We start from the raw sequence: 13,654 nt of genomic DNA on the forward strand, positions 1-13,654 counted from the left end.
CAGATGTCCCCAACTATTGAAACTCGACCAGGTTAATTATTTGTCATATTCTGGCCATTTCAGAGATTGCCGGGTCAAAAGTGCGACCCCACAAGACCTTTTGGTACCCCAGTCGTTCTTTAGTAGATAGACTCTCACGCTTCACTCTCTTTGCAAAATCAGGTTCCCTCACAGTTTCCACCTTCCTCTTTCCAGCTGACGTTTCTAACACGTCCTCATCAGACAATGACTGGTCACTCACTACTTCTTTTAACTTTCCACAACTTTTCACTGATCTTGAACTTGGCGTAGCAACACCTTCCTCTCACTTATTCTTCTGAGACCTTTTCACCAAGGAACTTGGTTCCTCTTCTGCTTCCTCATCTACTTCCACCATAGGAATATTTGTCACCCCACACCTTCCCCATTTTTCACCAGCCTCTTCTTCTTCTTCTTGTTACTCATTTTACTCTTTTGTAAGGCAGATTCAAAAGCCTCTTTTGCTTGTAATCTAGTAGTAGGCTGCTTAGGAGAAAGCTCAGGAGTGGTTACTGCTCTCCTCTTGGCAATGAGTGCGTCTAGAGCAACATCATCTTGATCTTCTTCATCATTGGACTGCATACCAGGAGCCAAAATTTCCAATGGCTCAGCATCAAAGTGTGGAGAAGGACCAAGGTCAAGATTGACATGGGAAGAGGATCCTTGACCTGTTTCCTCAACAAAAAGGGTCAGATCCTTCAATAGGGGTCCCAATAGTCTCTGCTGGTGCAGAAGTTTCAAAGAGCACCACAGCTCTGGCTTCTTCTGACAACTGTATCTTTTCTCTAAAACTTAGGCACAAAAGAAATCACCCCATACACTATGCCATCAGCAGATATGGCCAATATCTTTTCTACGGTCTCTTTCTCTTGAGACTCCATGGGTTCCACAAACTCAGAAGCGGGAACAACTGAAGACTAATCAATACCAACCTTTGAGACCTCTACTACCTGCAGAACTTTACTCTGTTCTCCACCCTTGCTTTGGTCAGTGAGAATCTCAGGCGATAGAGATGAAGGATTATCGAATTTTTGGGTTTCTGAGTTCTCAACATTTAGAGTGAGAGAGAGGTCTGCGAGAGTCGCATGAGAACTAGAGGGTGTATGAAAATCTGGTTTGGAAGTGTCTTTAGCAGTGATGGTTGAGACATGGATGATAAAAGATGGTTTAACAGAGGCAGAAGAATCAAGGGTTTTCTCTGGGGTTTTCTCAACTAAGGAGGGGATTATTGGTTGATTTTCAGCCATGGCAAGGATGAAGTTGAGAATTTTGGCGAAGGACTGAAGAGAAGGATATGATCTTTCAAGAAGAAGAGAGGTTTTAATAGGAGAAGATATAATTATGAGGGAGAGAGAGAAACCGGTTCTGAAACGACGGTAGATTTATGGGGAGTTGCAACATTTCAAAGGGAGATGAAGGGATTTGAAATGAAAAGACGTGACATATAGGGTCTGAAAAGGTTGATGACATGGCACTCGACTTTTTGCATCCTTTAGTGTATGAAAAAGCACAAGACTACTAACCTGTAGTACAAGAACCATGTTCTTGACCTGTCTTTGAAAATTTCAATCCTCTTTTACCACCCATGCACTGCATCTACAACTTCTATAATTATCATGCATGTCTACCTGCAATGGCATTGAAGTGAGTTAGACTTGGCCGGAAAACACTTTAGCTAATGTTACCTGAAAGTGACTTTCATAGCCAATTGATAGGAATCGGGTTCTCAGTTAGGCTTTATTAGCCCCATCTCTAGCCTATTTCTCTCAAAATGTTCTCTACTCAATGCTTTGGTGAAGATATTTGCAATTTGTTCTTCTGTACTGCAGAACTTCATACAGATAAGCCCTTTCTCCACATTGTCTCTTAGAAAATGATGTCTCATATCAATGTGCTTGGTTCTTTTGTGTTGAACCGTGTTCTTAGCCATGTTGAGTACACTGGTGTTGTCACATAGATGAGGCACACAGTCAGTGTACACACCAAAATCTTCCAATTGCTATTTGATCCATAAGAGTTGAGCACAGCAGGAAGCTGCAATGACATATTCTACTTCAGCTGTTGAAAGAGCCACTAAGTTTTGCTTCCTTGTGCCCCATGATATGAGACACGATCCTAGAAAGTGAGCCATTCTAGAAGTACTTTTCCTATCCACAAGATAACCTGCATAATCAGTGTCAGCATACCCAATAAGATTAAAATTGTCACCTGAGGGGTAGTACAGGACCAGGTCTTTTGTTCCCTTAAGATATCTCAAAATTATTTTGGTAGCCTTCAGATGAGATTCCTTGGGATTTGACTAAAACCTTGCACATAGCCCCACACTAAAGACAATATCAGGTCTGCTGGTAGTGAGGTAGAGAAGAGACCCAATAATGCCTCTATACATGGTTTGATTTACAGGAGATCCAGATCCATCCATGTCCAGTCGAGTAGCAGTGGCAATGGGAGTGTCAACCACTTTTGATTCTTCCATATCAAACCTTTTCAGGAGCTCCTTGATGTACTTCTGTTGGCTGATGAATGTACCCTTTGTGGACTGCTTCACTTGAAGACCCAAGAAGAAATTCAACTCACCCATCATGTTCATTTCAAACTCACTTCCTATGAGTTTTGCAAATTCTTCACACAGTGAATTACCTGTTGCCCCAAAAATGATATCATCAACATATACCTGAACGATGAGCAGGTTCCTCCCTTATTTCTTTAGGAACAAAGTGTTGTCAATTCTTCCTCTTGTAAAACCATTTTCTAAGAGAAACTTTGGCAGTCTTTCATACCAAGCTCGAGGAGCCTGCTTCAACCCATACAATGCCTTATCCAATTTAAACACATATTCAGGGTGCTCATGACATTCAAAGCCTGGGGGTTGCTTTACATAGACTTCTTCCTTAAGGAATCCATTCAGAAATGCACTTTTGACATCCATTTGGAATAGAGTGAATTCCATATGTGATGCAAAGGCAATTATGATTTTGATAGCTTCCATGCGAGCAATCGGAGCAAAAGTCTCATCATAATCAATTCCTTCTTCCTGATTGTAACCTTGAACCACTAGCCTAGCCTTGTTCCTTGTATTGTTTCCATGTTCATCAAGCTTATTCCTGAATACCCACATGGTTCCTATGATGGTTCGATCTGAGGGTCTAGGTACCAGGTGTCATACATTGTTCCTTTTGAACTGATGCAACTCATCTTGCATGGTTGTTATCCAGTTTGCATCTTTTAAGGCTTCATTGATGTTTCTAGGTTCTATTTGGGAAAGAAAGGCTGAGAAGGCAAGTGAATTTCTGGCTTTTGATATGGTTTGTACTCCTGAATCTAGAGGGGTAATTATGTTGTCAAGAGGATGAGAGCTTTTGTGTTTCCAGTTGGGCACTTGAGCCTCATTTGTGGAGGAGCTGGGTAGATCTAAATGGTTCCCTTGCATTCTTCTCTCAGCTACTTGTGGAGTACTTTGCACTGCATCAACCATTCTTTCTTCAGCTTCAGTGGTTGTAATTGTGGTACCTGGTTCCTCTCCGGCTGATGAGGAGACTGCATTGTCTTTACTTGACTCATCATGTCTGCCTTTCCATTTGTCATGTCAATGACTTTACTTGGAACTAGCAGAGGCTCTCCATCTTGATCATCCTTGTTGATTTTCTTATAGGAGGGATAGGACTCATCAAAAATTACGTGTATACTTTCCTCAACACACTGAGTTTGTTTGTTGTATATCTTGTAAGCTTTGCTTCGAGAAGAGTACCACAAAAAGATTCTTTCATCACTCTTGGCATCAAATTTTCCAAGCTAATCCTTTCCATTGTTGAGAACATAACATTTGCACCCAAATGTTCTTAGGTGAGTCAACTTGGGCTTCCTTCCATTCAGCAACTCATAGGGGGTTTTATTCAGGAGAGACCTGATCATGCACATGTTCACCAAGTAACAGGCAGTGTTGACAACTTCAGCCCAGAAGTTCTTAGCAATCCCACTGTCGATCAGCATTGTTCTTTCCATTTCCTCAAGGGTTCTGTTCTTCCTTTCCACAACTCCATTTTGCTGGGGAGTCCTTGGGGCTGAGAAGTTGTGAGTAATGCCATTCTCGTTACAGAATTCATCAAACTTAGCATTGTCAAACTCTGTTCCATGATCTCATCTAATGCATGCTACTTTTGATTTCATATTCACTTGGATTTTCTTCATAAAGGCTATGAACACTTCAACAGTTTCATCTTTTGTTCTAAGAAACAGAGTCCAAATGAATCTGGAGTAGTCATCCACTATCACAAAGATATATCTTTTTCCTCCCCTGCTTTGCACTATTATAGGACCACATAGATCCATATGAAAGAGATCAAGTGGTTTTGAGCTGCTGACATCCTTCTTTGACTTGAATGAGGATTTCACATGCTTCCCTCTAGCGCAGGCATCACAGACTTTGTGTTCTTTGAACTTGGACATGGGCAGACCACAAACCAGGTCCTTCTGAATCAACTTATTCAGTAGAGAGAAGCTTGCATGTCCTAGTCTTATGTGCCACAATTCAGCATCATCATCAACAACTTTCAAGCAACTCAGATCACCACTTTGTAAAGACTCGAAATCAGCAACATAGATGTTCTTGTATCTTTTGGCAACAAGTACCACTTCACCAGTTACCGGATTTGTAACTGTGCATATTTTGGACAAGAATTCCACCTTGTTTTCTTTATCACATATCTGGGAGACACTCAAGAGACTGTACTTAAGGCCATTGACATAGTACACATTCTAAATTGAGTGAGTGAGTGACTTTCCAATTTTTCCAACACCAAGAATGTACCCCTTTTTCCCATTTTCAAAGGATACACTCCCTCCTTGTAGGGATTTTAGAGAAAGAAAGTCCATGGTATTTCCAGTCATGTGCTTTGAGCATCCACTGTCCATGTACCATTATTGACTGCTTCCTTTCACTGTTCCCTACACAAGGAGATCACGTGTTAGATTTAGGAACCCAAGCAAGTTTGAGTCCCTTATAATAAGCAAGAGGATAAATACGTGCTCTTTTAGTCCATGCAGGTAACATGTATTTTTTATGAGTGGCGCCTGGTCCCTTTTCAGCAGTTACTCTTTCAGCAAAAGCATTGTTTTTCTATAGAGACTGAACCCTGGCTTGACAATTTTCTTTGAAATGCCCATTGTTCCCACAGTGGGTACACAGCCAATTCTCGGGTAGAGTAACATATTTGCTATGAGGGTTGTAAGGAGTTCTCTCCCTTTAAAGCCCTATTCCCTGCTTGTTACCACCATTATTGACATACATGGCAGTAATAGCTTCTGAGGACCAGGTCCACTTAAGGGACTTCTCAAGATCATTTTTTACTCTTTCCAGTTCTGCTTGGAGCTACCCATTTTTCTCAAGTTCTGCACATAAACTAGTTCTCACAGCATTTAATTCGTTTTCAAGCTTAATGTGTGCCTCACTAGCTACTTCTTTCCCTTTTGCAAAATTTCCAGGCATACACTCAGCTCCAAGTTCCTCTATTGTTTCCCTTAAGTCTACAATCACTATTAAGAGGTCATCTCTCTCCTGCTCAATAGCAGTCACTTTATCCACTAAGGCATTCTTTTCTTTACTGGAATACTCAATGGTTTCTTTCAAGTCAACTACTACTACCACCAGATCATCTCTTTCGTTTTCTACACTAGTGATTTTCTCAGTTAGAACCTTCTTTTTATTTTCCAGATTATCTATAGTTTCCTTCAAATCAACCACACAGACTAACAAGCCCTCTCTGGTTTACTCAGCATATCTTAATTCAATGGTAAAGGCATCCTTATCATATACAAGACTATGATAGGCATCAATTAATACATTTGCTAATGACAAGAGTTTCTTAGGAGGGTAGGATTTTAGATTTCTCTGAACATCCCTGAATTTTACCTCATCATTGTCATCATCTACATCATTGTTTAATTGAGCCATCAAAGCAAATATTGAATCATATACATTTCTTCACTTTCAACTGCCATCATGGAACTATCACTAGCATCAGTTTCTTCTTCAGACTCACTGGAGGAATCTCCACATGCTTGTCACGACCCTAAAACCGACCCGGTCGTGATGGCACCTATCGTGAAACTAGGTCAGCCGACACAAATCCCAAATCATACCATTAGTCCTTAAAAGTCATTTTAAGCCATTAATTAACAAAATCTTGTAATATAAGTCTAAATAACCAGTGCGGAAATATAACACAAGCCCAACATTGGGGTATCACAAGTCACGAGAAACTACAACTTTGTCTAAGTACAATAAAGTCTAAAAACGTCTGGAAGATAATACAAATAAAATCTAGGGAAGATATGAGGGAGAAGAAGAGGGTTGCGAATGTGATGCAGCTACCTTGTCGACTCCAAGACCTGCTGAATGAACGATCAATGCTCGCTATCAAGACCCGCAACTCCCGGACCATCACACAAGGTGCAGGAGTAATGTGAGGACTCCAACTTAGTAAGTAAGAAAAGTAAATTAAAGCTGAGCAGTAAGAAAATAGATAATTCCACGTCATAGCACCACAACAAATACACTATATTTCCAAAACAGTACCGAAATCACTTATCTCGTAAAACAACTCAGTTTCAGTAAAACCTTTTCTTTTGAAAACATCTTTCAATAGTTTCAAACAAGGTATGAAACAGTGAGTAAAAATGATAGAAACGTAAACAGCCCCTCGGGCATAACATGTACCATAAACCGTCCCTCGGGCAAAATATTAGCGGAACGAGCCCTTCGGGATACCTCACAATCACTCGTAATCAGCCCTTGGGGCAACAACATGAATCAACAACAGCCCCTCGGGAAACATCACATCACTCATACTAGGTACTCGCACTCACTGAGGGTGTTCAAACTCCGGAGGGACTCCTACAGCCCAAGCATTATCACAAGCCATCTCGTGGCATAATAAATCAAGCCATCAACCTCTCATATATCACAAATTAGTACAACATGTTGCGGCACGCAGCCCGATCCCATGATATCCTCACAACACAGGCCCTCGACCTCACTCATTCAGAAACCTCTCAAGCCACTCGGGCAACAGTAAAACAGGATGTTCAGCCCAAAATATCATTTAAAGTATCAAAACAAAGTAAATACGGCTGAGTTGTGAAATCAGTAAAACACAGCATGACTGAGTACAGATATTAAGTCAAAACAATGAGGAATAGTAGTAAAAAGTTCCTAAGACTCCAAACCGTTGGCACGAGGCCCAAATATGGCATTCAGCCCAAAAATAGTAATACTTTGCAAAACAAATAGTATCAAATAGTTTTCAATCAAATACGTGACTTAATATTCATACGGGACGGGCCAAGTCACAATCCCCAACTATGCACGCCCCATGCTCGTCATCTAGTGTGTGTGTCACCTCAAAGTAGCACAATGATGTAAAATCCGGGGTTTCATACCCTAAGGACAACATTTGCAATCACTACTTACCTCAAACCGGTCAAAACTCTAGCCCGTGATGCCCTTGCCTCTCGAATCGGCCTCCAAATGCTCTGAATCTACCAAAATTAGTATCACATCGTTAATATATCTTAAAGGAACAAAGACCAAGCAAAAATAATCAAATTAACACAAAAATCCCAAAATTGGCCAAACCCGACCCTTGAGCCCACGTCTCGGAATCCGATAAAAATTACATCACAAAAATCCTTATCCTCCCACGAGTCCATACATACCAAAAACATCGAAATCGGACCTCAAATGGCCCCTCAAATTCCCACTCAAAATTCTCCAAAACTCAAGCCCTAGCCTTCAATTTTAACCCTTAAATCCCACTAATTTCATGTCTAATTAGTTAGAAATCATCATAGAATCGAGTATTGAGTTCAAAAACCTTACCTCCAAGTGTTACCCCTTGAATCCATCTTCAATTCCTCTCAAAAAACTTCAAGTCCGAACACAAATGGTGGAGAAATGACCAAATTTTGCGAATGCCTCTATTTATACTTTCTGCCCAGCAAAACCGCACATGCGGTACCAATGTCGCATCCACGGTCCTCATTAACCAGCCAAATCTCCGCTTCTGCGGATTTTCATTAACCAGCCAAACTCTGCTTCTGCGGTCGCCTAGCCGCAGCTGCGGTCACGCAGATGCGGCGACCTAGCTGCACCTACGGTTCCTCTGCAGACCTGCGCCTCAAGACCGCTCCTGCGAAGCTTGCACCTGCGGTGCCCAATCCGTAGGTGCAGATATGATAGAAGCAGCACACGAGCTGCATTTCCTCAAGTCTAAATTTTTCCGAAAACCATCCGAAATCATCCCGAGGTCCCCGGGATCCCAACCAAAAATACGAATAAGTCACATACCACTATTCCAACTTATTCTAACCTTCGAAACACTCAAAACAACACTGAAACACCAAATCACCCTCGGATTCAAGCCTATGGATTTCCAAACTTTCAAATTCCGCATCTGATCCAAAAACCTATCAAACCTCATCCGAATGGCCTGAAATTTTGCAAACACGTCACAAATGATACAACGGACCTATTCCAATTTCCAGAATCCCATTTCGACACCGATATCAAGATTTACACTACCGACCAGAAAATGCCAAAATTCCAATTTCGCCAATTCAAGCCTAAATCTCTCACGGACCTCCAAAATACATTCTGATCACGCTCCTAAGTCCCAAATCACCTAACGAAGCTATCCGAATCATCAAAATTCACATCTGGGACTTTATACACATAAGTCAACATCCAGTTGACTTTTCCAACTTAAGCTTACTCAAAAGAGACTAAGTGTCTCATTCCTCTACAAAACAACTTAGAACCCAAACCAACCAACGCGATAAGATGAAATACAGCTGAACAACACATTACGAAATTGAAATGGGGAAAACGGAGTGGTAACTCATGAAATAACTGGCTGGGTTGTTACATCCTCCCCTCTTAAACAAACGTTCATCCTCGAACGAGTCAAGAAACATACCTAGAACCTCAAATAGGTGAGGATATCTGCTCCGCATCTCCCGCTCGGTCTCCTAGGTAGCCTCCTCCATGGGCCGAACTCTCCATTGCACTTTCACTGAAGCTATATCCTTTGATCTCAACTTTCGGACCTGCCGCTCCAAAATAGCCACTGGCTCCACATTATAAGTCAAATCACCGTCTAACTGAACCGTGATGAAATCCAAAACATGAGATAGATCGCCAATATACTTCCGGAGCATAGAAACATGAAATAACGGATGCACACTCGACAAGCTAGGTGGCAAAGATAACTCAAAGCCACCTCCCCAATCCTCTGAAGCACCTTAAAAAGCCCAATGAACCGAGGACTCAATTTACCCTTCTTCCCAAATCTCATAACACCCTTCATGTGTGAAACCTTTAGTAGAACCTTCTCCCCAACCATGTAAGACACATCACGAACCTTCCTGTCAGCATAACTCTTCTGTCTCGATTGAGCTGCACGAAGCCGCTCCTGAATCACTTTCACCTTGTCCAAAGCATCCTACACCAAGTCTGTACCCAAAAGCCTAGCCTCGTCCGGCTCAAACCAACCAACTGGAGATCTACACTGCCTCCCATATAAAGCCTCATATGAAGCCATCTAAATAATCGACTTATAACTGTTGTTATATGCAAACTCCGTGAGCGGTAAAAACTGATCCCATGAACCCCCAAAATTAATGACACAAGCACGCAACATGTCCTCCAATATCTGATAGTGCGCTCGAACTGCCCATCCGTCTAAGAGTGAAAAGTTGTGCTCAACTCAACCTGAGTACCCAACTCTCGTTGCACGGCTCTTCAAAACTATAGAGTTAACTGAGTACCTCTATCTGAAATGATGGAAACTGGGACACCATGCAAGCGAACAATCTCTTGGATATAAATCTCTACTAACCGCTATGAAGAATAGGTAGTACACACAGGAATGAAGTGCGTGGACATGGTCAGCCGATCCACAATCACCCAAATAGCATCGAACTTCTTCAAAGTCCGTGGGAGCCCAACTACAAAATCCATGGTGATCCGCTCCCACTTCCACTCTGGAATATCTAACTGCTGAAGTAAGCCACCCGGTCTCTAATGCTCATATTTCACCTGGTGACAATTGAGACACCGAGCTACAAATCCTACAATATCCTTCTTCATTCTTCTCCACCAGTAATGCTATCTCAAATCCTAATACATCTTCATGGCACTCGATGGATGGAATACCGCGAGCTATGGGCCTCCTCCAGAATCAACTCCCGAAGCCCATCTACATTGGGCACACATATCCGACCCTACATCCTCAATACCCCATCATCACCAATAGTCACATCTCTAGCTTCGTCGTGCTGAACTCTGTCCTTAAGGACAAGCAAATGAGAATCGTCATACTGGTGCTCTCTAATACAATCAAACAAGGAAGACCAAGAAACCACATAGGCTAAGACCCGACTGGGCTCCATCCAACCTCACAAACCGAGTGGCCAAGGCCTAAACATCAACTGCAAGAGGTCTCTCCCAAACAGGAATATACGCCAAACTACCCATACTCACCGCCTTCCTACTCAAGGCATCGACCATTATATTGGCCTTCCCCGAATGGTACAAGATAGTGATATCATAGTGCTTTAGCAACTCCAACCATCTCTGCTGCCTCAGGTTGAGATCCTTCTGCTTGAACAAGTGTTGGAGGCTATGATGATCAGTAAACACCTCACAAGACACACCATACAGATAATGCCTCCAAATCTTTAGCGCGTGAACAATGGCAGCCAATTCTAGATCATGAACAAGGCAGTTCTTCTCATGGGTCTTAAACTGACGAGAAGCATAAGCAATCACTCTACCCTTCTACATCGACACACACCCGACACCAACCCTCGAAGTATCACAATACACTATATATGAACCTGAAGCTGATGGCAAAACTAATATTTGAGTTGTAGTCAAGGTAGTCTTGAGCTTCTAAAAGCTCGCCTCACACTCATCTGACCACCTGAATGGAGCACCCTTTTGAGTCAATTTGGTCAAGGGTGATGCAATAGATGAAAATCCCTGAACGAACCGACTGTAATGACCCGCCAAACAAAGAAAGCTGCGAATCTCTATGGCAGAGGACGGTCTGGGCCAACTCTGAACCGCCTCTATCTTCTTTGGATCAACCTGAATACCCTCACTGGACACCATGTACCCCAAGAAAGCCACTGAATTGAGCCAAAAATCACACTTGGAGAACTTTGCATAAAGTTTATCCTCCCTCAACTGCTGCAACACAACTCTCAAATGCTCAGCGTGCTCCTCTTGACTACACTAGTATACCAGTGTATCATCAATGAATACAATGACAAACGAGTTGAGATAAGGCCAAAACACATTGTTCATCAAATGTATGAACGTTGCTGGGGCATTGGTCAGCCCAAAAGACATCATAAAGAACTCATAAAGACCATATCGGGTCCTGAAAGCTATCTTAAGAATATCCGAGTCACTGATCTTCAACTGGTGATACCCCGATCTAAGGTCAACCTTGGAGAACACCCTTGCTCCCCGAAGCTAGTCAAATAAATCATCAATACGAGGCAACATATACTTGTTCTTGATTGTAACTTTGTTCAACTGCCTGTAATCAATACACATCCTCATAGTGCCATCCTTTTTCTTCACGAATAGAACAGGCGCACCCTACGGCGACACACTAGGCCAAATAAACCCCTTATCAAGGGTGTTCCTGAAGTTGCTCCTTCAAATCCTTCAACTCTGTTGGTGCCATACAATACGGTGGAATAGAAATGGGCTGAGTGCCCGTTACCAAATCAATACCAAAGTCAATATCCCTGTCTGGTGGCATGCTCAGTAGGTCTGCAGGAAACACATCTGGAAAGTCCCTTACTATCGGGACTGAGTCAATCCTAGGAGTCTTTGCACTAACATCCCTCACGAAAGCTAAGTAAGAAAGATAACCTTTCCCAACCATTCGCTGGGCCTTCAAAAATGAGATCACCCTACTAGGAACAAGATTAGTCGAACCTCGCCACTCAATCCGTGGCACACCCGGCATAGCCAACGTCACTGTCTTAGCATGATAGTCCAAAATAGCATGACACGGATATAACCAATCCATGCCTAATATCACATCAAAGTCAACCATACAAAGCAACAAAAGGTCCACTCGGGTATCCAAGACCCCAATAGTCACCACACACGATCGATATACGTGGTCCACAACAATAGTATCACCCACTAGAGTAGATACACGAATAGATGAAATAAGAGACTCATGGGGCGTATCTAAATAACAAGCAAAATATGATGACACATATGAAAAAGTGGAACTAGGATCAAATAACACATAGGCATCTCTGTAGTAGATTGAGACAATACTTGTAATCACCGTATTTGTAGCAATGGCATCGGGTCTGGCTGGGAGTGCATAGAAATGGGCCTGACCACCACCTGATCGACCTCCCTCTCTAGGCGAACTCTAGCTGACTGTCCTCCACCCCTAGCTGGGTGGGTGGGTGGTGAAGTAACTGGTGCCGAAGTCAATGGCTAACTCCTCTGCTGAGACGGACCCCCAAGACGATGAGGACACTGTCTCCATATATGCCCTAACTCTCCACACTCATAACAATTCCCTGGTGCTAGAGACGGCGACTGAAGGGAACCTCTAGCACCAGGATGACTAGCAGAAGAACCTGGAATGGAAGAGCCCTAAACTGATGGAGCACGGGACGAACTCTGGGATGTAAGGGCACTAAGTGAGGAATGGCCTGAGGAGAACATTGAGAACCATGGCCCAATAATGCCCTATGATAACCTGGGCGAGCTGATTGAGCATGCTTTAATGGACGGCCTCTATCGTGCTGAAACTGATCTCCGTAAGGAGTTCCACTGAATCCGCCCTAACCATGAGGCCTCTTAGCCTCCCTCTCAACCTCTCCTGACCACGAACCATCTCAATCCGTCAAGATATGTCAACAACCTCATCAAAGGTAGCACCAGATACTCTCTCTCTCTAGTCATGAGCATCCGAAGCTAAAAACCAAGGCCATATATAAACCTCTTGATCCTCTCCCGGTCTGTGGGAACCAACCATACTACATGACGAGCCAGTTCGGAGAACTATATCTCATACTATGTAACAGATCTATCACCCTGACGAAGCTGTTCGAACTGCCTGCGCAGCTCTTCTCGGCGAGACTCAGGTACAAACTTCTCCAGAAAGAGAACGGAGAACTACTGCCAAGAAAGGGGCGCTACGCCAACTAGCTTACGCCTCTCATAAGCCTCCTACCGACTAAGTGCAGCCCCAGTGAACTAGAAATTAGTAAACGAGACCCCCCTGGTGTCCAGAATACCTGCGGTCCGAAGCATCCTCTGACACTTATCCAAGAAATCTTGTGCATCCTCACCCTCAGCACCACTAAATGACGGAGGCTAAAGTCTACCAAACCTTTCCAATCTGCACTGCTCGTCCTCTGGCATAACGAGAGCTACATAATCTTGAGCAGCTGCAATCGGCTGGGCTGGAGGTATCCCCGGTGTCTAAAGTCCCTGCACGACCTACTTAGGTGTGCGAGCGGCGGGAGTCTGAGTGCCTCCCTCACCCTGAGAAGTAGCTGCAGCCGTACTAACTGATACTGCCTGAGCTAG

This window comes from Nicotiana tabacum, chromosome 1 (genome assembly GCF_000715075.1).
Source record: "Nicotiana tabacum cultivar K326 chromosome 1, ASM71507v2, whole genome shotgun sequence".
NCBI lineage: Eukaryota > Viridiplantae > Streptophyta > Magnoliopsida > Solanales > Solanaceae > Nicotiana > Nicotiana tabacum.